At 39.4% G+C, this 27,187-nt stretch overlaps 1 long non-coding RNA gene across 2 annotated transcripts in view; it reads right to left on the bottom strand.

Moving 5' to 3' along the window:
• The window catches only part of LOC139360253 (uncharacterized), a 56,005-nt gene that overhangs the window by 12,882 nt on the left and 15,936 nt on the right, over positions 1-27,187 (bottom strand). The window lies entirely within an intron of this gene.

Consider the following 27,187-nt stretch of genomic DNA (forward strand, 5'->3'; position numbering starts at 1 on the left):
TCTCTCTCTCTCTCTCCCTCTCTCTCTCTCCCTCCCTCTCTCCCTCTCTCTCTCCCTCTCTCTCTCTCTCTCCCCCTCTCTCTCTCTCTCTCTCTCCCTCTCTCTCTCTCTCTCTCCCTCTCCCCCTCGGCTGCCAAACAGGGAAGGGCCCTGTCCAGTGGACACATGACTCATGTGACCTTGGCCCTGTCCAGTGGACACATGACTCGTGACCTTGGCCCTGTCCAGTGGACACATGACTCATGTGACCTTGTCAATCATTGGAGTTGACTAGCACTCCTTACCCTGCCCCTTTCGCCTTGTATCCAATAAATAACAGTGCAGCCAGGCATTCGGGGCCACTACAGGTCTCTGTGTCTTGGTGGTAGTGGTCTCCCAGGCCCAGCTGTCTTTTTTTTGTGTGTGTGTATTTATTTCTACAATTGCTCATCTCTGCACACAGGGAGAAAAACCCAACAATCCTGTGGGACTAGACCCTACACTTACTAAAGATAAAAAAGAGTTTGGGTGTGGTGGCTCACGCCTGTAATCCCAGCACTTTGGGAGGCTGAGGCGGGCAGATCACCTTGTCAGAAGTTTGAGACCAGCTTGGCCAATATGGCGAAACCCCGTCTCTACTAAAAATATAAAAACTTAGCCAGGTGTAGTGGTGCACACCTGTAGTCCCAGCTGCTCTGGAGGCCAAAGTGGGAGAATTGCTTGACCCCGGGAGATGGAGGTTGCAGTGAGCTGAGATTGCTCCACTGCACTCCAGCCTGGAGGACAGAGACTCTATCTCAAAAAAAAAAAAAAAAAGTTCATCCTAGGGAGAAACCATGCAAATGTGAAGAATGTGAGAAAGCTCTTAACCAGTCCTCACACCTTACTACACATAAGAGAAATCATACTGGAAGGAAACCCTACAAATGTGAAGAATGTGAGAAAGCTTTTAACTGGTACTCACGCCTTACTACACATAAGATAATTCATACTGGAGAGAAAGCCTACAAATGTGAAGAATGTGGAAAAGGTTTTTATTGATTCTCATACTTTACTAAACATAAGATAATTCATTCTGGAGAGAAATTCTACAAATATGAAGAATGTGGCAAAGGCTTTAATTGGTCCTCAACACTTTCTAAAGAGAATTCATACCAGAGAGAAATCCTACAAATGTGAAGAATGTGACAAAGCTTTTAACCACTTCTCAACCCTGATGACACAAGGTAATTCATGCTGGAGAGAAACCCTGCACATATGAAGAATGTCTCAAAACTTTTTATAGATTCTTGTACCTTATTAAACATAAAATCCTACAGGAGAGAAATTATACAAATGTGAATAATGTGGCAAAGCTTTTAAGAAATCCTCATCCATTACTAAACAAGATAATTCATACTGGAGAGAAAACCTAAAAATATGAGGAATGTGGCAAAGTCTTTCATGGTCTCCTCAACTTTCTTCACATAAGATAATTTATACTGTAGAGAAGCCCTACAAATGTGAAAAATGTAGCAAACCTTTTAACTAATCCTCAACCCTCACTACACATAAAATAATGCTGGAGAGAAATTCTGCAAATGTGGCAAAGCTTTTAACCAATTCTCAGACCTTACTAAACATAACTCATACTGGAGAAAAATCTTAGAAATGTGAAGGATGTGGTAAAGCCTTTATCCAGTCCTCAGGTCCCACTAAACATAACATAATTCATACTGGAGAGAAACCTTACAACTGTGAAGAATGTGGCAAAGCTTTTAACCAGTCCTCAAACCTTTTTGAACAAAATAATTCATACAGAAGAGAAACCCTACAAATGTGAAGAATGTGACAAAGCCTTTAGCCAGTCCTCAATTCTTACTAAACATAATAAAATCATACTAGAGATTAACCTTATGAGTGTGAAAAAATATGGCAAAAGCTTTAACTAGTCCTGTTATTATTATTATTATTATTAGTTGAGATGGAGTTTAACTCTCATTGCCAAGGCTGCAATACAATGGTGCGATTTCAGCTCACTGCAACCTCTGTCTCCCAGATGTAAGTGATTCTCCTGCCTCAGCCTCCCGAGTAGCTGGGATTACAGGCATGTACTACCATACCTGTCTAATTTTTTATGTTTAGTGGAGATAGGGTTTCTCCATGTTGATCAGGCTGGTCTTGAACTGCTAACCTTATGTTCTGCTCGCTGCACCCTCCCAAAGTGCTGGGATTACAGGCATGAGCCACCACGCCCAGCCACTAGTCCTCAGATCTTAACATACATAAGATAATTCATACTGGAGAGAAACTCCACAAACCAGAGCGATGCAATAATGCTTTTGACAACACCTCAACCTTTTCTAACCATAAAGAAAATCATATTGGTGAGAAATCCTAGAAATGTGAAGAATGTGACAATGTCTTTAAATGGTTGTCATACTTGATTTTTTTCTTCTTTTTTTTTTGAGATGAAGTCTCACTCTTGTCCCCCAGGCTGGTGTGCAGTGGCGTGATGTTGGCTCACTGCAACCTCTGCCTCCCGGGTTCAAGCAATTCTCCTACCTCAGCCTCCCAAGTAGCTGGGATTACAGGCATCTGCCACCATGCCGTACTTTTAGTAGAGACGGGGTTTCACCATCTTACCCAGGCTGGTCTTGAACTCCTTACCTCAGGTGATCCACCCACCTCCGGCCTCCCAAAGTGTTGAGATTACAGGCACGAGCCATCACTCCCTGCCTTACTTGATTAGATGTAAAATAATTCATACTGGGAAAAATTCCTACAAGTGAGAACAATGTGGCAAAACTTTTAACCACCTTATTGCACAGAAAGCATTTATATTTGAGAAAAATTATACAAATATAGGCTGCAAAAAAGACATTAATGTCTGCTTATATCTTAACACCAGAGAGTTCATACTTAATAAAAGCAAGATAAGGGCAATTAGTGTCAAAAGATCTTTCAGAAAAATATAAGCCTTTAAAGTGAAGAAGAGTATATTGAAGATGGACATTACAAACAAAGAGGGTTGTAGTACCTTTACTTGAATCAGATTTTATTGTACACATTTTGTACTAGAGGAAAGCTCTGAAGCAGTTGCTCAAGCTTTGTTCAACATCAAGGCATTTATATTGGAAAAGTGCTTGCAAATGTAATAAATTTGGAAAAACACTTTTCAAACACGACATCTTGGAAAACACCAGTTTATGCTGAAGTATATTTTTGAAGATGCAGTAAAAATAAAAAAATATTTAATCCAAATTAGGGCTATGTAAATATCAGAGAATCTATACTAGAAATATACGAGGAACTGACACTTTGGATATACTAAGTCAGAGTTCTGAGTATAGAAAATAATCTAAAACTAAAGGTGGTAGAAAAAGTATTTGTATATAACTTTAAGAGGAGTAAAAGTTTTTTGCAGAGTAATAACTACTTTCAAAGTATACTTTATTTCTTGAAAAAATTAGACTTTGAAAGCAAATGATGTAATTCAACACTCTATTTTCTGCTGTTCATTCTTATTCACTTGTGAAAGCATGTGATCAGTTGTTGCTGCATCAAAGGTAGGAGAGATTCTTTTCCATTAGTGGGCATTATTTATGATCTTTTCTGTGGACAAGTAAGGACATTAGAATGTAAGATGCATGATGAAAAAGTGGAGAGGTTCTCTGTGGTTAACTTACACTCTTGAGTGATGTATGAGGTAGGTGTTAAGAATAATATTCTTTTGCATTGTAAGAAAACTAGTAGTATATTATTGTTCTAATTGTACTTTTATATATTAAAATGCAGCACATTTAAAAAATTTTACATTATGTGTGAAGTTAATGGTTTCAACATTTTTAACATGTTAATCTCTTGCCAGTGGCTTTAAAGTATAGATAAGTTAAAGAATATTATTCCTGTTGGATAAATATTTATCCTTATTTTAATCAATTAAATTTATTGTTCTTAATTTTTGTGGGTATATGAGTATATATACTTATGCCATATATGGCATATTTTGATACATAAATACAATACATAATCACATGATAAATGTATCCATCACCTCTAGCATTTATCCTTTGTATTACAGACAATCAAACTTTACACTTTTACTTATTTTAAAATGTACAATTATGGCCAGGCACAGTGGCTCACACCTGTAATCACAGAACTTTGGGAAGCCGAGGTGGGCGGATCACCAGGTCAGGAGTTTGAGACCAGCCTGGCCAACATAGTGGAACCCTGTCTCTACTAAAAATACAAACAATTAGCCAGGCGTGGTGGCAGGCACCTGTAATCCCAGCTACTTAGGAGGCTGAGGCAGGAGAATCACTTGAACCTGCAAGGCAGAGGTTGCAGTGAGCCAAGATCATGCCACTGTGCTCCAGCCCAGGCGACAGTGCGAGACTCTGTCTCAAAAAAATATATATATACAATTAAATTGTTATTGACTACCAGGTTATTTTATAGTCATAATAGAAATGATATGCAAGTATAAATGAAATACATACATTTCTGGGTCCTGAATAGATATTTTTAAATTTTATACATGAATATATATATTTGAACATGTGTCCTGTCTGCCTGCAAACACATACAGACTTCTAATATTGATATCAGAGGGTTAAATATACTATGCATTAGTCTAAAGATAAACCTTAGGTGTAAGGAAATTACGGAGTAAGTGAGTTTGTGTGAGTATAAGTTTGTACTTATTTTCAGAAGAAAAGAGCAATATTGGAAAAAATTATTTTAACAAGATGACTAGTATAAAACTAAAAGCCTCAAAAATGCTGAAAGCAAATGTATTCTCTCTGCTCTATTGAATTTATTACTATAGTTATTGTACATGGAATTGTTCTTTAGTTTTCGTTTTGAGATAATTGTTAATGTATAGAACTGACTTTGATGTTGCTTTTGTATTTTGAAAGTTTAATACATTTGTTTATTTTTAATAGGTTTTAGTAAAGTCTTAGGCTTTTTGTTTGTTTGCTTTTGTTTTTGTTTTGAGACAGAGTCTTCCTCTTGTCACCCAGGCTGGAGTGCAGTGGCACAATCTTGGCTCACTGCAACCTCTACCTCCTGGGTTCAAGCAGTTCTCCTGCCTCGGCCTCCTGAGTAGCTGGGATTACAGGTATTGTGCCACCAGGCCCTGCTAATTTTTTTTTCTATTTTTTATAGAGGTGGGGTTTCACCATGTTGGCCAGGCTGGTCTCAATCTCCTGACCTGAGGTGATCTGCCCACCTCGGCCTCCCAAAGTATTGGGATTACATGCGTGAGCCACCAAGCCAGGCCAGTCTTAGCCTTTTCTATACTTCGGATTGTGTGTAGAGATAAAAGATAATCATACAGGAATAATTAACTTCTTTTGTCCAATCTGGATGCCTTTGATTGTATTCTGTAATTCCTTTGTCTTGGATTAGTACTATTTTTGGTAAGACTGACTAGAGTGGGTATCCTTGTCCTGTACTAGCTGTTAAAGTAAAAGCTTGCGACATATCCCTTAGTATGTTATTAGCTGTCCATTTTTTGGTTATATGTTGCATTTATTGACTGAGGTGTACTTGATCTATACCTAATTTTTTCAGAGACTTATCATAAGGGAATGTCAAGTTGTGTCAAACTTCCATTGTGCATCTTTTTGTTTTGTTTTGTTTTTTTGTATTTTGCCTCTGTTGTTTTTTTGTATTTTGCCTCTGTTTAAGTGTTAGAGATGTGAAATCACAATTAACTCTACATACATACAAAAAATCACCCAAGACCGCTATGAACATCTCTACGCATGCAAACTAGAAAATTTGGAGAAAATAAACTCCTGGATACACAAAACTTTCCAAGAGTCATCCAGAGTCCACTGATGCTGAAGTGTTCAGACACAAAATATTGATAAAAAGATGAGGTTTTATTTGTTAATTTTACTACAGAGCATTTGATGCCGGCAAGCTTTTTTCCTTGAAACTTTGAAAACATGCTTTAGTTTTTATTTAGTTTGGAAAGCCAAATTTGGTCAAAAGTAAATATAACAACAAATGAATATTATTTATTTTGGAAGTGAATTCAAATTATTATATGAAATATTAAATTTGGTGGAGATGCTTGTGTGTCAGAATTTTTTCAAAATTTGAATACATAAAGGGTAATAAAACTGAAACTTGAAAAATATACATGCTTTTATGACAAATCATTTTGTGGTCATTTAAATTTTTAATTTAGCAGTTTTGGCTGTGTTTAAAATGTAGATATTGACATATCACAAAAATAATGAAGAATGCAAAACAAAGCATGATAGTGTTGATGGCTACTGTGAGACCTCAGTTCTTAGTTTCAAAAAGTTAAACAAGAGACACAAAACCGTGAAAATGAAGCATGGAGGGATTTATTTGCAAAGTAGAAATACTATTTTAAAAGTTAGGTGCAAAATTCCCCCGAGAGAAGGGATTCAGGGTGGGCTGCTTACAAGAATGAGCCAGCAAAGACTGGAACTAGAGAGACTCCATTTATGGGAGTCTTACGTAATTATTTACAAAGAAGTGGAAAGTGGTGTTATTAGTAAGCATATCTGGGTGGTCCTATTGGTGCACATACACAGTGGCTGTACATGCTTGTTTATATGTCACATATCTCATTAGCATCTTAAATCTCCACTCACATGTGTGTTTTTTACTCATAATGAGTAAAAGGTCAGAGGACAAGTAAAAATGTGCATGCTTTTTTTTTTTTTTTTTTAGACAGAGTCTCACCTAGGCTGGAGTGCAGTGGTGGATCTTGGCTCACTGCAACCTCTGCCTCCCAGGTTCAAGGGATTCTCCTGCCTCAGCCTCCTGAGTAGCTGGGACCACAGGCACATGCCGCCACACTTAGTTAATTTTTTGTATTTTTAGTGGAGACGGGGTTTCACCGGGTTAGGATGATAATGTGCATGCTCTTTACAGTGAAGAGAGTGAAGAGAGCTTTGCTTGAATGAGCTGAAATACAGTGCAAATGTTGGGATTTATTGTGTCAACAATATGCTGTCACCATGTAATCATCATGGCTGCTGCATCCCGAGGACATGGTGACTTTCTTGCTACCCAGTCTACCTCAATAGTACTTGTCTTGGTTTATTTTCAACTGTCAACTCTGAGACTAAGATTTAGTTGTTATGTCAATATTGTCAAAAGTGGGAAAATCAAAATTTTAAAATCAAACATTTGAACTCGATTTGGGTCACTAGCTGTGTACCCAGGAAAAATCATTATACATTCCTGGAGCTTTGATCAAAATGTATGTGTAGGTGAATGTTCGTTTTTGGTGTAGGTTTTTGTTTGTTTACATTTTTAAAGATATTTTTCCTATTTTATGGTGATACTAAGCACACAAAACTTACCAAGAGCTCTATTTTACTGCATTTTTCAACCAAAAGGTTAAATACTTAAATATTGAAAATGACATTCTGGAGTATTTTCCAAGTGATGGAATCTGCATTTATCACACTACATTGCAGTTTTTCCTTATGTGGTGCAAGGTTATAAAAATGCCATCCAGTTTATTTCTTAGGTAACAGTAGAATGTGTTTTTCAGACAGTAGCATGAGAATTCTTGTCATACTACCCTTAGACATAATGAAAGCAAATGAATAAATGTGTTGAAATTTGTCTTTATTCATAATGAATTAGAGGCTAATTCATGGCAACACATGTAGTTCAATCCAAATTTTTTTGTGTAAAATTTTGTTGAGCTGCATCCATCTATATAGGTAACACTAATTTGATAACAGCTTCTTTATAATAAGCTGGAACTCATTTTACCTGGTGGTTTTGTTTTAAATATGTGAGCTGTATTATATAACATTTAAATAAGTAATAAAATTAATTCAGAGATTATAGAAAGAAAAGTACAGGCACACTATAAATGAATTGAAATCTGGCAACTGACACTGATGAATGGGTTGAGCAAATTTGACTAGACCTAAATTGCAATATTGAAATACAGAATTTTAACTAAAAACATCTTCAACAACATAATAGACCTATGAGATTTGAAAAAAGATATTGATTTGTTTACCTCTCATCAATCAATATTAGGTTAAATTAGAAAATTGTAAACACATCATACAAAAAATGAAATTAGTAAACTATCCTCAGACTTCATCTGATTAAAACAAGACTTCTGGATATTTGAAAGCACCAAATTATCGATGAAAGATACCTATTTTGAACAGATCTTTGATCTTATATACATATTACTACTAAGTAAAACCTAATACAGCCATACAAGTTGTCAACTGCATTTTCAAAATTATGAGAACTTAGAACAAGTAAACCAAACCCCTACAGTTTAGATAAAATATAATAATAAATTACTTTGTATTTGCCCTTGTGATGAAAATTACGATTTTTCATTTTGGAACAAACAGGAAATGCTGTGATGAGATTTCCTGTGCTAGGGATGGTGGGATCCAGTGGACCAGAATCGTCAGGACCTTACCATGGTCACTACTGTTTTTCCTCTTCTCTCATTCATTTCCTAGACTCCTTCATCAATTCCATTTTTATGTTGCAAGTTAACGGTTTTGCACAGCTTTAGCGTTTGCCTTTGATTTCTGCTAATTTTCTTTGTTCATTTTTCTTGTCCATCTCTGGTGGCTGCTTTGCCGTTCCACTCCCAGGAGTTCGCGGAGCTTCACTCTCAGACGCTCCAACAGTCCGTCGATTTGGCTCACGCTCTCCGGCAGTTTCTCCGGGTTCGTCTAATCCTGGTGTCTTAGATTTATTAGCAGGACCTTGTTTCCGTGACCACTGCTACCGCCGCCTCCTGCCAGCGGGGCTGCTCCTACAGCAGCTGAAACGCCCACGCCCGAGGACGCCTTGGCTGTAACCCTTGGTCACGGTCCAGCTTGGTGCGCAGAAACCCGGCGTCAATCAGACCATTTTGCGTAGCTGGGAGAGCTTTCCTGGCCATGCGGGGCAGTTCCCCCATCATCTTTATGCTGCCACCTCCACTTTCATCAGAGAGACACACAGGATGGTGCAAGGGCCCGGAGACACCATGGAAGAGTCCAGGGTCGTGAGGAGGGGCTGGGCTAGGCCGGGCAGCCTCAGGCCCAGCGCATGGCGGTGCCCCTCACGCCTGAGCGGAGATTAGCCACTGCCACCTCGGGGAGGACAGAGAGGCCTAGAGTCCCCAGCCCCTCTCTCTGCACCAGCAGAGGAAAAAATTATTTTCTAAAAAAAAAAAAAAGAAGAAAAGAAAAGTATGGAGAACTTGCAGATCTGACCCAAGCAAATTTTTATTCTTTTCTTTTTCTCTTATTTCTGCCTTTTCCTCTTAAATTGTTCTCTCCTGAAGTCAGATTTCATGTTCCATCCTAATGTGGCAATTTAAATGTAATTGTGATGGTCACGAATTTGGAAACTAAAAATTTTAATATATTTTTACCCAGAAGTGCTGGTTTAACTTTAAACTTTCGATAGTGCTTTCTGAATTCTACATTTTATTATTTTCTATTTGATTCTGTTAACTAAACTATAGGAAATAAAAATAAAATCTTGATTTGCATAGTTTCATAGTTTACAAAGAATATGTACTCATTCTTTTAAATGATAAATGTGTGTTGAGCACACATGATATGCCATTCTTTTGGTAGCCTTAGAAAAAAAAAATAGAGGCCAGGCACGGTGGCTCACACCTGTAATCCCAGCACTTTGGGAGGCCGAGTCGGGTGGCCTCTGTCACTGTCTCTACTAAAAATACAAAAATTAGCTGGGCATGGTGGCGGGCACCTGTAATCCCAGCTGCTCAGGAGGCTGAGGCAGGAGAATCACTGGAACTTGGGAGGCGGAGATTGCAGTGAGCCGAGATCGTGCTGCTGCACTCCAGCCTGGGCAACATAAAAAAAATAGAGAAAGAGGAAGGAAGGAAGGGAGGGAGGGAGGGAGGGAGGGAGGGGAGGAAGGAAGGAAGGAAAGAAAAGAAAAGAAAGAAGAAAGTATTGGTCTCTACTCTCATGAACTTTCAGTATAACTTCATAAAATCATGCATTCCTGAGAAGTGGATACCTGTGAAGTTTCCTAAAGTCCTCCTAACCCAAAGTAACCAGTATCTGAATTTTATATTATCATTTACTTTATGCAATTTTGTCTATAAGCAATGTACGTTTCAGTGTTATCTGTTTTTTTGCTCTAGATAAATTCTACAAGTTTTTGTCTGTGACTTACTTTTTTATTTACAATTGTTTCCTTCTATTTTTCCATGTCGCTTTGCATAGCTACAGTTGCCCATTTTCACTGCCACATAGTGTGAATGTATGTCAATTTTTAAACCAATTCTATAGCCATGGTTATTTGTGAATTCCAGTTACTCTGTATTTTTGCCAACTCTTGGAATTACTAGACATATTGAGGGGTGAAGCCAGCTGGACTTCCTGGGTCGAATGGGGGCTTGGAGAACTTCTCTGTATAGCTAAAGGATTGTAAATGCACCAACCAGCACTCTGTAAAAATGCACCAATCAGCACTCTGTGTCTAGCTAAAGGATTGCAAACACACCAATCAGCACTCTATAAAAACACACCAATCAGCACTGTCTATCTAAAGGATTGTAAACGCACCAATCAGTGCTCTGTAAAATGGACCAATCAGTAGGACGTGGGTGGGGCCAAATAAGGGAATAAAAGCTGGCCACCTGGAGCCAGCAGTGGCAATCTGCTTGGGTCACCTTCCATGCTGTGGAAGCTTTGTTCTTTCACTCTTCACTGTTAATCTTGTTGCTGCTCACTCTCTGGTTCTGCACCACCTTTAAGAGCTGTAACGCTCACCATGAAGGTTCACTGCTTCATTATTAAAGTCACCTAAACCACGAACTCACCAGAAGGAAGAAACTCGGGACACATTGGAAGGAACAAACTCGGACACACCATCTTTAAGAGCTGTAACACTAACCGCAAAGGTCCACAGCTTCATTCTTGAAGTCAGCGAGACCAAGAACCCACCAGAAGGAATAAATTCTGGACACAATATTTTTTGACAAAGTGGAGAATCAGAATGGTATATCATTTATAGTTTTAATTAGCATTTCTACAGTTACTAATGAAGTTAGCAAAAATGAGTGTATATCATAGCTCTTTTGGCTTGACTTACAATGATAATAATTTGATAATTGACATTGAGAATTTTTTTACGTATCTGTTGTCTGTATGTATGTCTTTTCTTGAAAAATATTTAAGCATTTGGCTCTTTTTTTTTTTTTTTTTTTGAGATGGAGTCTCACTCTTGTCCCCCAGGTTGGAGTGCAATGGTGTGATCTCAGATCACTGCAACCTCCACTTCCCGGCTTCAAGCGATTCCCCTGCCTCAGCCTCCTGAGTAGTTGGGACTACAGGGGCCTGCCACCATGTCAAGCTAATTTTTGTATTTTTAGTAGATGTGGGGTTTCACCATGTTGGCCAGGCTGGTCTTGAACTCCCCAGGTGATCAGCCTGCCTTGGCCTCCCAAAGTGCTGGGATTACAGGCGTGAGCCACCGCACCTGGCCTTGCTCATTTTAAATAGTTATATGTTTTTTGTTGTATAGTCATTTGAGTTTTTATATATTTTTCATATTAACACCTTGTCACGTGTATGATTTGTACATATTTTCTCTCATTTTTTAGTTGTCACATCTACTGATTTCATCAGATTCTGTGCAGCAGCTTATGAATTTGAAGTAATCTGACTCATCTATTTTTTCTTTGCTTTCCTGGGGTTTTGAGGTAAAATCACAAAGTCACTGCCGGCCAGGTGTGGTAATTCATGCCTGCAATCCCAGCACTTTGGGAGGCCAAGGTGGGCGGATCGCCTGAGGCCGGTTTGAGACCAACCTGGCCAACGTGGTGAAACCCGGTCTCTACTAAAAATACAAAAATTAGCCAGACATGGTGGCACACACCTGTAGTCCCAGCTACTTGGGAGGCTGAGGCAGGAGAATTGCTTGAACCCGGGAGGTGGAGGTTGCAGTGAACCAAGATCGCACCAATGCACTCCAGCCTGTGCAACAGAGCAAGACTCCATGTCAAAAACAAAAAAGACTGCCTAGACCAATGTTATGGGGCTTTTACTCTATTTTTTTGTGTTAGTTTCAGAGTTTCAAGCCTTACATGTAAGTTTCTAATTTATTTTGAGTTGATTTTTATTTATGGTGTCAAATGAGGGTCTCATTGCTTTAAAGATACTGTCCTTTCCCTGAGAAATTGTCACCTATATTTAAAATTAGTTAGCTGTAAATACATGGATATATTCCTGGTTTCTATGTGTTAATTTTTATTCAAGTATACTGTTTTGGTTACTATAGTTTTTTAGTATATTTCAAAGTAAGATTGTGTGCTCCAGCCTTTCTTTTTTGCTTGATTGCTCTGGGTATTCTGGGTCTTTTGTGGTACCATATAAATGTTAAATACATTTTTAAAAGTTTACAAAGTCACTGGTATTTTGATAGGGTCTACATTACATCTGTAGATTACTTTGTGTAACACACATATTTGACAATATTAATAGCACCAATTCATGAATGAGTAATGTTTTCCATTTGTGTATTACTTAATTTTTTACTTTAACGTTCTTTAGATTATAACATAAGGCGTTTCACCTTTTTGCTTAAATTTATTTCAAAATATAGTTACTACAGTTACTGTAGCTGGGATTCTTTTTAAAATTCATTTTGAGATAGTTAATTGTTATTGAATAGAAATACTACTGACTTTCATATGTTGATTCGTATTCTGCAAATTTAATAAATTTGCTTATTCTAGTAGTTCTTAGTAAAGTCTTAGGCTTTTCTGTACTTAAGATTATATCATCTGCAAGCAGAAATAATTTTACTTATTTTCTTCCAATCTGAATGTCTTTGATTTTATTCTCTAATTTCTCTTTTTGGTCATTTAGTATTATGTTAATAAGTCTGTAGAAAGTGGCCATCCGGCCAGGTGTGGTGGCTGATGCCTATAATCCCAGCACTTTAAGAGACCAAGGCAGGTGGATTACCTGAGGTCAGGAGTTCAAGACCAGCTTGGCCACCATAGTGAAACCCAGTCTCTACTAAAAATGCAAAAATTAGCTGGATGTGGTGGCAGGCACCTGTAATCACAGCTACTTAGGAGGCTGAGGCAGGAGAATCGCTTGAATCTGGGAGGCAGTGGTTTCAGTGAGCCAAGATTGCACCATTGCACTGTAGCCTGAGTGACAGAGACTCTGTCAAAAAAAAAAGGGGGGGGGGAAAGGAAGGAAGGAAGAAGGGAAGGAAAGAAGGAAGGAAAGAAGGAAGGAGGCATTCCTGTCTTGTTCTAGGTCTTAGAGTAAAAGCTTACAACATTTCCCTGTTTAGTATGTTGTAGGCTGTGCATTTTTTTCTTCATGGCATTTATTGGCTTGAGATGCATTTGTCCTATACTTATTATTTTTTTAAGATTTATCATGAGGGAATGTTGAATTTTGACAAACTTTTATTCTGCATCTATTTAAATGTTAGAGTTGTGAAATCACAACAATTTCACCTAAATAGTAAACATCCTCAGAGACTACTATGTACATCTCTATGCATGCAAACTAAAAAAAATAGAGAAAATAGATAGACTCCTGGATACACCTAGCCTCCCAATATTGAACCAGAAAGAAACAGAAGTCTTCAACAGAACAATAATGTGTAAAGTGTATAATAATATTGAATTAGTAATAAAATAAGCTACCAACCATAGAAAGCCCTAGATAAGATGAATTCACAGCCACATTTTATCACATATACAAAGATAAGCTGGTACTAATCCTACTGAGTGTATTCCAAAAATAAAGATGGAAGTCCTTTCTAAATTATTATTTGAAACCAGTATCATCTCGATAGCAAAACCTAGTGGAGACACAACAAAGAAAGAAAACTACAGGCTAATATTCGTGGTGAAAATTGAAACAAACATTCATGAAGTACTAGGAAGCTTAGTTCATAAGCAAAGCAAAAAGGTATTTTGCCACAAGCATGTAAACTTTATGAATGCAAAGATGTTTCATCATATACAAGTAAATAAGTGTGATTCACTATGTAAAGATTATTTTTAAAAAATGATTATCACAATAAATACAGACAAGGCATTCAAGAAAATTTAATATTCATTTATAAAAATATTCTCAAGAAACTAAGCATTGAAGAAATATGCCTCAAAATAATAAGAGCCGTCTATGACAAATCCTCAGCCAACATCATACAGAACAGCAAAATATGGTTGAAGTCTCCTTAAGAATTAAGCATAAGAGGGCCAGGCACGGTGGCTTATGCCTATAATCCCAACTCTTTGGGAGGCTGAGGTGGGTGGATCACCTGAGGTTAGGAGTTCGAGACCAGCCTGGTCAACGTGGTGAAACCCTGTCCTTACTAAAAATACAAAAAAAGTAGCTGGGCGTGATGGTGGGCACCTGTAATCTCAGCTACTTAGGAGACTGAGGCAGGAGAATCACTTAAATGTGGGAGGTGGAGGTTGAAGTGAGCTGAGATCACACCATTGCAATCCAGCCTGAGTAACAAGAGTGAGACTCCATCTCGAAAGAAAAAAAAAAATAGAAAATAGAAAATAAAAAGACAAGAGTATCCACTGTAAACACTCCTATTCAACATAGTTCCGAAAGTCTTAGCCACAGCAATTTAACAAGATAAAGCAATAAAATACATCCAAATGGGAAAAGAGGAAGTCAAATTATCTTTACTGATGATATAATTCTCTACCTGGAAAACTTTAAAGATTTTACCAAAACATTCTTAAGCCTAAAAAATGACCTCAGCAAAGTCTCATGATGCAAAATAAGCATACACAAATGAGTAGCATTTCTGTGCACCAATAACATTCAAGCTGAGAAAAAAATCAAGAACATGGTTCTATTTACAACTGCCACAAACAAAAAATAATATACCTAGGAATACATTAAATCAAGGAGGTAAAATATCTCTACAACAAGAACTACAAAACACTGCTGAAAAAAATGAGAGACAATGCAAATAAAAAGGCATTCCATGCTCATGAATTTAAATAATCAATATAATTAAAATGTCCATGATGCCTAAAGCAACCTACAGATTAAGTGCTATTTCTATCAAGCTATCAATGCAATTTTTTATGGAATTAGAAAAAGAGAACTATTTTAAAAGTCATCTGGAAGAATAAAACAGCCCAATCAGCCAAGCAACATTAAACAACAACAAAAAAAATCTTGGGGCCGGGTGCAGTGGCTCACGCCTGTAATCCCAGCACTTTGGGAGGCTGAGGTGGGCAGATTACGAGGTCAGGAGATTGAGACCAGCCTGACCAACATGATGAAACCCCGTCTCTACTGAAAATACAAAAATTAGCCAGGCGTGGTGGCGCATGTCTGTAATCCCAGCTACTCAGGAGGCTGAGGCAGGAGAATCGCTTGAACCAACCTGGAGGCAGAGGTTGTAGTTAGCTGAGATTGTGGCCACTGCACTCCAGCCTGGGAGACACAGCAAGACTCTGCCTCCAAAAAAAAAAAAAAAAAAAATCTTGGAGGCCTCATATTACCTGGCTTCAACCTGTGCTACAAGCTACAGTAATCAATATAACATGGGTTGGTACGAAAATACATATGTAGACCAATGAAAAAGAAGAGAAAGACCTGAAATGAGGCTATATTTCTATCCCCAATTTCTTTCTGACAAAGTCAACAGAAGTAAACAAGGAAAAAATGGTACTGGGAAAACTGGTTAATCATATGTAGAAGGACAAAACTGAACCCGTACCTCCCACCATATAAAAAATATAACTCAAAATAGATTAAAAACTTAAATATGAAATTTTAAGCTATGAAAATCCTAGAAAAGGCCGGGCTCAGTGGCTCACACCTGTAATCCCACCACTTTGGGAGACCGAGTTGAAGGGATCACAAGGTCAAAAGATCGAGACCACCCTGATCAACATGGTGAAACCCCATCTCTACTAAAAATACAAAAAATTAGCTGGGTGTGCTGGTGCGCGCCTGTAGTCCCAGCTACTCATGAGGCTGAGGCAGGAGGATTACTTGAACCTGGGAGGCAGAGGTTACAGTGAGCTGAGATTTGGCCACTGCACTCCAGCCTGGAGACAGAGCAAGACTCCGTCTCAAACAACAACAACAACAACAACAACAACAACAAAATCCTAGAAGAGCACCAGAAGAGGACTCTTGAAGTCATTGGCCACTGGAAAGAATTTGTGACTCACACCTTAAAAGTGAATGTAACAAAAATGAAAATGAAAAATTAACACCTAATTAGACTAAAAAACTTCTGCACACCAAAAGAAACTATTGATAAAGTACACAGACAACCTAGAGTATGGAATAAACTATTTTCAAACTCCATACAAGAAAGAATATATATTAATGTTATATATATTATATATTTATACAGTATATATTAGATACATTATATATTATATATTATAGAAATTAATCATTTTAAAGATTAGAATACTATAAAAATTTAATAAGAAAATACACAAATGGGCCGGGCGCGGTGGCTCAAGCCTGTAATCCCAGCACTTTGGGAGGCCGAGACGGGCGGATCACGAGTTCAGGAGATCGAGACCATCCTGGCTAACACGGTGAAACCCCGTCTCTACTAAAATACAAAAAAAATTAGCCGGGCGAGGTGGCGGGCGCCTGTACTCCCAGCTACTCGGGAGGCTGAGGCAGGAGAATGGCGTGAACCCGGGAGGCGGGGCTTGCAGTGAGCTGAGATCCGGCCATTGCACTGCAGCCTGGGCAATAGAGCTAGACGCTGTCTCAAAAAAAAAAAAAAAAAAAAAAAAGAAAGAAAATACACAAATGATATGAATAGACATTTCTCAAAGATACGAGAGCTGCCAATAAACATGCAAAAAATTGCTCAACATCCCTAATCATCAGAGAGATGTAAATTGAAATGACAATGTGATATCATTTCACACCAGTTAGAACAACTGTTATTAAAAAGTCAAAACATTGGCTGGGCACGGTGGCTCACTCCTACAATCCCTGCACTTTGGGAGGCCAACGTGGGTGGATCACGAGGTCAGGAGTTCAAGACCAGCCTGACCAACATAGTGAAACCCGTCTCTACTAAAAATACAAAAATTAGGCGAGTGCAGTGGTGGGCACCTGTAATCCCAGCTATTCGGGAGGCTGAGGCAGGAGAATTGCTTGAACCTGGGAGGCAGAGGTTGCGGTGAGCTGAGATCGTGCCACTGCACTCCAGCCTGGGCAACAGAGTGAGATTTCATCTCAAGAAAAAATAAAAGTCAAAAAATTGCGGATGTTGAAGTTGTGGAGAAAAATTTAATGCAACCCTTGTGGTAAGCAGTTTGAAGATCTCTTAAACAACTGAAAATAGGACCAGGTGCAATGGCCTCATGCCTGTCATCTCAGCACTTTCGGAGGCCAAGGCGGGCTGATCATGAGGTCAAGAGATCGAGACCATCCTGCCAAACGTGGTGAAACACCGTCTCTACTAAAAATACAAAAATTAGCTGGGGGTGGTTGTGTGTGCCTGTAGTCCCAGCTACTTGGGAGGCTGAGGCAGGAGAATCATTTGAACCTGGGAGGTGGAGGTTGCAGTGAGCCGAGACTGCACCATTGCACTCCAGCCTTGGCAACAAGAATGAAACTCTATCTCAAAAAAATAAAATAAAATAAAACAAAAAGAACTGAAAATAGAATTGTGATTTGACCTGTCAAACTCATTACTGGGTGTATACCAAAAGAAGAACAAATTATTTTACCCAAAAGACTCCTGCACTCCCATGTTTATCACAGCACTATTCACAATAGCAGAGACATAGAATTAAACTAGGTACACGTGAATCTTACTGGATTAAAAAAAAACTTAGATACTTGTACACCATGCAATACTATGCAGCCACAGAAGAGAAAGAAGTAATGTCCTTTGCAGCAACATGGCTGCAGAAGATGTCCCTTATTCTGAGCAAATGAACAGAAAACAGAAAAATAAATAATACAGGTTCTTATTTATATGTGGGAGCTAAACATTGGGTGCACATGGAAACAAAGATAAAAACAACAAACACTGGAAGTTCCAAAAAGAAGAAAAAAGACAAGAAGCAGTGAAAAACTACTGATCAGGTATGATGTACGCTACTTGGACAGTGGGATTATGAAGTGCTCAAACCTCAGTATAATGCAGTATACCTATGTTACAAATATGCACAGGTACTCTCAATCTGTAATGATAAAATGCTTTGTGGATAATGACGTTAGACTTCCCCAGTTCTGAGTTCATTGTTGGAATTAGGGGTGAAAAACTCAATATTATGCTCCCTTTGGAAATAGAGGTGAAAGTTTCTGTACCAGGTCTCTCAACATTCTATAAGCTAACATCTCTGAAAGTTCTTCGCCTATAGCCAAAGAAGTGTTTTATTCCCAAGTATGCAGCTAAAATAAGTGACTCTGATCTTTGTTTTTCATTTATTAGCTTTACTTTAGACTATAGATTTAATTTGTTACTCTACTCATTGGGGAAAAAATAGAAATTGGTTTAATCATCTTTCTTTTTTATAATGAGCCATTTTTGAAAATGTGAGATTGAGAAAGGGCATGGTGGCTCACGCATGTAATCCCAGCACTTTGGGAGGCCAAGGTGGGCAGATCATGAAGGCAGGAGTTTGAGACCAACCTGGCCAAGATAGTGAAACTCTGTCTTTACTAAAGAATATACAAAAAATTAGCTGGGCATGGTGGCGGGTGCCTGTAATCCCAGCTACTTGGGAGGATGTGGCAGGAGAATCGCTTGAACCCAGGAGGCGGAGATTGCAGTGAGCCAAGATCATGCCACGGCACTCCAGCCCGGGCAACAGTGTGAGACTCCATCTCAAAAAAACAAAGAAACAAAAAATGAAAATGTGAGATTGTGAAAATCATGCTAAATTTCTGAATTAGGAAAAAAATTCATCTAAAATAAGCATAAATGTCTTATGACGATAGCTAGAGAAAAACAAAATAGAGTTATGGTTATTTAAGACACATTGCTGCAACCATCAGGTCATTCTGGTGAAGAAAGAAATAATGAGTAAGAAGATATTTTTAGAATACTTTTCTCATTCTATTTTATTTGTCTTTATTATTTGCCATATAGAAGTCTGTTCTTCAAGAAAAACTGTCATGAATTTCAAGTTAATATGCTCAAACATATATTCTCCTTTGAAGGGCACTGCTGTGTTTGCAATCAAGGTGTGGGATTTTGGCCGGGCGCGGTGGCTCAAGCCTGTAATCCCAGCACTTTGGGAGGCCGAGATGGGCGGATCACGAAGTCAGGAGATCGAGACCATCCTGGCTAACATGGTGAAACTCCGTCTCTACTAAAAAAATACAAAAAACTAGCCGGGGGAGGTGGTGGGCGCCTGTAGTCCCAGCTACTCGGGAGGCTGAGGCAGGAGAATGGCGTAAACCCGGGAGGCGGAGCTTGCAGTGAGCTGAGATCCGCCCACTACACTCCAGCCTGGGCGACAGAGCGAGACTCCATCTCCAAAAAAAAAAAAAAAAAAGGTGTGGGATTTCTGGTCTTCCTTGTGCTGCTGTGTTTGCAAGAACTAGAAAAGCAGAAAGTAAAGCAGAATAGACCATGACATTTCTAGTTGCTACAGCCACAGCAACTCAAATCTAGTGTTATGTCAACTAGAAATAATGACTCTATTTCAAAAGTGAGAAAAATGAATTAATACTTTCTAGATGATAATATTAATATTTTTATAGGTTATCATTGTGAGTCACAGTTTCCCCATTGGGTTTACTGAAAAGCAGTTATTTATCTTCTAAGTGTAAACACAGAATAGACTTTTCATAACCCTATGCATACAGATCTTTTAAGATTTGCACTGTGTTTAGATTTGAATAACATTCATATGTTTGTAGTAATGTAAATTTTAATATTTTTTCTAATAAAAGTGAAAAAGCAGTAGAAATAAGTTGTTAACATGAGTTTAAAAGAAATTTCACCTGTGTTCATTAAATAACACTGAAAACCACATTAGTAAGTGACTAGTAATTCCAATCTGTTTCATTTAGTAACTAAAATAATTTGGTATCCTTTAATTATTCAATCAGAAAAAGTATTCTTATATTGGTGTTTCTGAAGCTTTCAGAAACTGCGGACCACTTAATGGATAATGCACATGCAAACCACAAATATTCCATATAATAATAAGCTTATCTTAGCTTTTAATTTCAAAAGTAAAGTTAGTGGCTCTTTTAAGTGATGAGAGACATATAATTGTTAGAGTCCATTTACCAATGTATTTGTGTTAGGCTTAGTAATTTGTACTTTAAACCAAAAATCAAGTTTTTTTTTTTGTTTGTTTGTTTATTTGTTTGTTTGTTTGAGATGGAGTCTTGCTCCATTGCTCAGGCCAGAGTACAGTGGTGTGATCTTGGCTCACTGCAACCTCCGCCTCCCAGGTTCAAGTGATTCTCCTGCCTCAGCCTCCTATGTAGCTGGGATTACAGGCACAAACCACCACGCCTGGCTAATTTTTGTATTTTTAGTAGAGACAGGGTTTCATCATGTTGGCCAGGCTGGTCTTGAACTCCTGACCTCAGGTGATCCACTGGCCTTGGCCTCCCAAAGTGCTGGGATTACAGGTATGAGCTACCACTCCTGGCCCAAAAATCAAGTTCTACATACTATGTAAGGGTGGAAATCTTGGTTTTAAAATTTCTGTTTATTTCTACTAAATTAGCTGTGCGTGGTGACATGTGCCTGTAATCCCAGCTACTTGGGAGGCTGAGGCAGAAGAATCGCTTGAACCAGGGAGTTGGAGGTTGCAGTGAGCCAAAATTGCACCACTGCACTCCAGCCTGGCGACAGAGTGAGACTCCATCTGAAAAAAAATAAAAAATTTAAAAATTTAAAAATTAAAAAAAAAAAAGCTGTGAAGCAAAAGCACCAGGTAACATGTAAAGCAAAACTGATCAGATTAACAGCAGACTTCTGAGTAGAAACTCTACAAGTTAAAAGGAATTGGAACCCTACTTCTAGCCTCCTTATACAAAACAATTATCAGCCAAGAATTTGTATCCAGCAAAACTAAGCTTCATAAATGATGAAAAGATACAGTCTTTTTCAGAGAAACAAATGGTGAGATAATTCACCACTACCAAGCCAGCACTACAAGACTGCTAAAAGGACCTCTAAATCTTGAAATAAATCCTGGAAACATGTCAAAAGAGAACATCTTTGAAGCATAAATCACACAAGAGCTATAAAACAAAAATAGAATAAAAACAAATTACATCAGACAACAAATAGCAGAATGAATGAAATACTACCTCACATCTCAATACTCACATTGAAAGTAAATGGCCTAAGTGCTCCACTTAATAGATACAGAATTGCAGAATGGATGAGCATTCACCAGCCAAGTATCTGCTGCTTTCAAGAGACTCTCCTAATACATAAGGACTCACATAAGGTAAAGGGATGGAAAAAGACATTCCATGCAAATAGACACCAAAAGTGAGCAGGAGTAGCTATTCTTACATCAGACAAAACAAACTTTAAAGCAACAGCAGTTAAAAAAGACAAAGTGGAGCATTAGATAATGATAAAAGACCCTATCCAATAGAAAAATATCACAATCCTAAATATATACGCACCTAACACTGCAGCTCCCAAATTTATAAAATAATTACTCCTATCCCTAAGTAATAAAATACACAGCAACACAATAATAATGCGGGACTTTAAACTCTACTGACAGCACTAGATAGGTCATCAAGACAGAAAGTCAACAAAGAAATAATAGAGTTAAATTATTCTAGAAAAAAATGGACATCAGGTATTTACAAAACACTACTTAAAAACTGAATATACATTCAATTCATCAGCACATGGAACTTTCTCCAAGAAAGACCATATAATAAGTCACAAAACAAGTCCGAATAAATTTAAGAAAATTAAAATTAATATTAAGTACTCCTTCAGACCATGGTGGAATTAAAGTGGAAATCACCTCCAAAAGAAACCTTCAAAACCATGCAAATAGATGGAAATTAAATAACCTGATCTTGAATGATCATTGGGTAAAAAATAAAATCAAGATAACAAAAAATTATTCAAACTGAAAAACAATAGTGACAAAACCTATCAAAACTTATAAGATAGAGCAAAGGTTGTGTTAAGAGAAAAAATTATAGCTTTAAATACTCACATCAAAAAGTCTGAAACAGCACAAATACACAATTCAAGGTCACACTTTAAGGAACTAGAGAAACAGAAAAAGTCAAACTTAAACCCAGCAGAAGAAAGGAAAGAATCAAGATCAGAGCAGAACTAAATGAAATTGAAACAAACAAACAAACAAACAAAAACCAAACAATACAAAAGATAAATGAAACAAATCCTGGTTCTTCCAAAAGATAAACAAAATTGATAGACCATTAGCAAGATGAACCAAGAAAAGAGGAGAGGAGATTCAAATAAGCTCAATTAGAAATAAAATTGTAATGGGAATTAAAAGAAATTAAAGAATGTATAAGCAGAAACTCAGTTGTATGTAAGAAAACCCAACTCCCCATGAGAAAAAAAAAGAGCTGAAGTCCTTTAAAACTAACTGCATGTTTTTCTGTGGCTAGTGAGCCTTATCTCTCCTCCCTTCCCAGGCATTGTGAAGACCCTGTTTCTCTAGCTGTGAAGCTGCAAGGTCTCTAGATAGATAAGTCACAAAACGTATTATTCCTTAAAAAGTAAGAAATGATGTAGGCCGGGTGCGGTGGCTCATGCCTGTAATCCCAGAACTTTGGGAGGCCGAGATGGGCAGATCATGAGGTCAGGAGATCGAGACCATCCTGACTAACACGGTGAAACCCCGTCTCTACTAAAAATACAAAAATTAGCGGGGCGCAGTGGCGGGCGCCTGTAGTCCCAGCCACATGGGAGGCTGAGGCAGGAGAATGGCGTGAACCCGGGAGGCAGAGCTTGCAGTGAGTGGAGATCGCGCCACCGCACTCCAGCCTGGGCGATAGAGCGAGACTCCATCTCAAAAAAAAAAAAAAAAAAAAGAAATGATGTAATGCATATCTTAATTAAATAGCTGTCTTTGTTTCTTGCTTCTGTAGTATGCTTCCCTCTGCACAGATCTACCCCCATCCCACAAAATGCTTAAAATGTAACTTAACTCTTTGTCTGGGGCTCAGTCCTTTGGATGTTAATCAGACTGGACTGGTGCACCTAAATAATTAATAAATATCCTCCTGAACCTCATTGATCTCTCCAATTCCTTAAAAATCCCTCTACATTTTTGGGGGCTCATCCAGGATTGGAGACAACAGATTTACTGTTTCCTTTGCCTGCGGGACAGGAGCCCCAAGGCTGGAGGAGACCTGGCATCCAAGATGCACCACAGGGGAGCTTCACTCAGATGAAAACCGGCTCTCCCTGTGTCACAGCACCCTGCCCAACAGCACAACAGAACCGTGAATGGGGCTGCAGGATGATACCAGCACTTCAGCAAATGCAGTAAGGAGCAAGGGCCCAAGGAAGGGAGGCTCATCCATAAGGATGAAGAGGAGCTTGATCACCTCCCAGGGAATGACCACTAATCCAGCCCAGAGCGGCTGGGGGAGGCAGGAATGGCTTGTTAATTTAGATGAAACTTGTGTCCCCACTAACAAAGTGAGTCCCCTGAAAACAAAATATAATAAATATGACCTTTGTCAGGGAAACTCAGGGAGACACAAGATGAAAACTTCAGAAGCTGGAAGGCTTTGCAGGGAAAAATATTAGTAAACTCCTGGAAATAGCAAACAAAATATACATAAACCGGGAAGAAGAGGCAGACAGGAAGGAAAAAAAAAGAAAACAGAAATAGAAACAAAGAGACAGCTCAATTTATAGCTGTTACACTAACAGAAAGTAACCCTGGATTTGCTAGAGGGCATGGCCAAGGCAGAGGCCAAGGAACAGGGCAGACAAGATGGGGAGAGGAAAGCTGGTCCGGATTGGACAGTAATCAATGTACAAGGTACAGGCAAATGATCTACTGGAAAGATGAGTGCCCTGAAAAGGAAAAGGATGGAAATGATGGTCAATGATCAACACCTGAGTGCAGCGTTCGGTTGCTAGAAATGGCACCTCAAAGGAAGTTCCCGATCTGATCGACTTAGCGGGGGCCAAGAATTTTAAGGACTGAGACAGACTGGGCTCCATCTTTCTAGGTCCCAAGGAGCCTATGGTCTCCCTGGAAGTAGGGGGCCAGTTAATGTATTTTTTGATCAATACCAGTGCTGATTTCTCTGTGGTAACTCACCCAATTAGCCCCCCAACAACGAACTGTGCCACTATCATAGGGGATATTGGGGCCAAAAAAAGAGACTTTTTTTTTTGCAAATCCAGGAGATGTGTAATTGGGGGACAAGAAGTGCAGCATGAGTTTCTATATACGCCAAATAGTCCAGTGCCCTTATTGGGAAAGACTTATTCCAGAAACTTCAGGCACAAATTTCTTTTACACCTAAAGGGAATATGACCCTGGAGATAAGGAAGTCAAAGGCAATGGTGTTGACTCTAACTGTCCCAAGGACTGAGGAATGGCGGCTCTATGAACTATGTACCAGGAGGCTGCCAGATCCAGACCTACACAATATGTGCGGAATGCTTTTCAAGGTACCAGGTGTATGGGCCGAGGACAACGCCCCTGGATGTGCTGTAAACAGACCCCCGGTTGTATTAGAGTTTAACCCTCGTGCTGCCCCCATATGAATCTGTCAATAGCCACTATCCAGAGAGGCAATTGATGGAATAACAGAACATCTAAATCGGCTTTATGAACACGGCATTATAGGCATTATAGTGAAATGTAGATCCTCCTGGAATACTCCTCTGCTGCCCGTGCTCAAGCCAAATGGTGAATACAGGCCAGGGCAGGACCTCCATCCAGGTGGGAAACAAGGCCACTGTCACCATCCACGCCCTAATACCCAACCCATATACAATGTTGGGACACATTCCTGCTGAGGCCACGTGGTTCACGTGTCTGCACTTAAAGGACGCTTTGTTTTGCTTGAGGCTTGCTCCCCAAATTCAGCCTATATTTGCCTTCCAGTGGGGGCAATCGTAATATACCTGGACAAGGCTGCCCCAGGGGTTTAAGAATTCTCCCGCTATCTTCGAGGAGGCTTTGGCTACCGACCTTGAGGCTTCTGCGCCACCTAGTGACAATTTTGTGCTATTACAATACATTGATGACTTGCTGCCCCCACGAGGGAGGAATGCCTCCCACGAACAGAGAGGCTTCTTCACCTGCTGTGTGAAGCTGGTTATAAAGTGTTGAAGGACAAGGCAAAAGTCTGTTTTGGTGAGGTTGGATATCTAGGATTCATGGTATCCCAAGGTCAGCACAGGCTTGGACGTGCACGCAACGAGGCTATATCTGCAGTTACAAGGTGGCAGGTCAGGGAGTTTCTAGACGAGGAAGGATTCTGCCGAATCTGGATTCCAAACTTCTCCCTTATAGAAGGCCCTTATATGATGCTACTAAAGGCGGGAAAAGAGAGCCCCTCCTATGGGAAAAGGAACAGGAAAAGGCCTTCAAGGATATAAAGAAAGCTCTCATCCAGGCCCCAGCACTAGGGTTGCCAGACGTAAAAAAAAAAAAAAGCCCTTATTTTTTATGTGGATGAACAAAGGGGAATGGCAGCCAGGGTCTGCTTTTTTGTTGTTGTTGTTCTTTTGGGGGTTTTTTTTGAGACAGAGTCTAGCTCTGTCACCAGGCTGAAGTGCAGTGGCAAGATCTAGGCTCACTGCAACTTCTGCCTCCTGGGTTAAAGCGATTCTCCTGCCTCAGCCTCCCGAGTAGCTGGGACTACAGGCGTGTGCCACCACACGCAGCTCATTTTTTGTATTTTTAGTAGAGACGGGGTTTCACCATGTTGGCCAGGATGGGTCTCGAACTCCAGACCTCATGATCCATCCCCCTTGGCCTCCCAAAGTGCTTGGATTGCATGTATGAGCCATCACATCTGGCCAGCAGTCAGAGTCTTAATTCAGTTGTTGGGCTTTTGGCATCAGCCAGTAACATACTTATCCAAAAGACTGGAATTGGTAGCCTTAGGTTGGCCCCATTGCTTCAGGGCATTGGCGGCTACAGCAACCCTTATAGAAGATGCCAACAAGCTAGCCCTAGGTCAAAAGTTAATCATTAGAGTGCCACACACTGTAGTCACTTTAATGGAGCAAAGAGGACATCGTTGGCTGTCCAAACCTAGAATGCTAAAGTATCAAAGGCTTCTGTGTAAAAATCCCCAGCTAACACTAGAGACTGTAAATATCTTGAACCCAGCTACCCTGCTGCCTGTGGAGGAACCCAATCGGAAGGACGGTGGGTTGCCTCACCGCTGGCAGGACTTTCCCCACTGTTGCATAAATACGGTGGACAACGTGTTCTCCAGCCGAGACCATCTCAGAGATTCCCCCTTGGAGAGCCCAGATGTTGAATACTTCACTGATGGTAGCAGTTTCATAACAGATAGGGTGCGATATGCAGGGTGTGCAGTAGTGACCCAACACTTGGTGGTCGAGGCTCAAGCCTTACCTTCTGGGACTTCCACTCAGAAGGCTGAATTAGTAACATTAACCAGAGCACTTTTATTGGCCAAGGGGAAGAAAGTAAACATATATACTGACATAAAATATGCTTTTGCAACTCTGCACACCCATGGAGCAAGAGACAAAAAAAAAAAAAAAAAAGAGGATTTTGACTACTGAAGGAAAAGAAATAAAAAATGAAAAAGAAATTTTGCAATTATTAAAAGCCATATGTGCTCCAAAAAAGGTGGCTGTCATTCATTGCAAAGGACACCAAACCGGGAAAAGCTGTAAGGCACAGGGCAACAGGCAGACCGAGAGGCTAGGCAGGCAGCAATGAGCAAGGCTTTTCCTGAAGAAAGAACTCTAGCAATGCCTCTCCTTATAGTGTGTCTTTTGCCAGAGGTACCCAATTACTCTTCAAGTGAAAAAGCTTGATTTGGTCAAGAAACAGGAAAATATACTAAAGGTGGATGGTGGCTGTTTTCTGACGGAAGGTTAGCTGTCCCAGAGACAATAGCCGCAAGGTTCGTGAAGCAGATCCATCAAGGAACACACATTGGAAGGACGGCTGTAGAGACTTTGATAGATCAACACTTCTATGTGCCACGGCTCTCTGCAATCACCAGTGCTGTTTGTGAACAATGTCTATCCTGTGCCTGGAATAATCCAAAAC

Source organism: Macaca nemestrina, chromosome 20 (genome assembly GCF_043159975.1).
Source record: "Macaca nemestrina isolate mMacNem1 chromosome 20, mMacNem.hap1, whole genome shotgun sequence".
Classification (NCBI taxonomy): domain Eukaryota; kingdom Metazoa; phylum Chordata; class Mammalia; order Primates; family Cercopithecidae; genus Macaca; species Macaca nemestrina.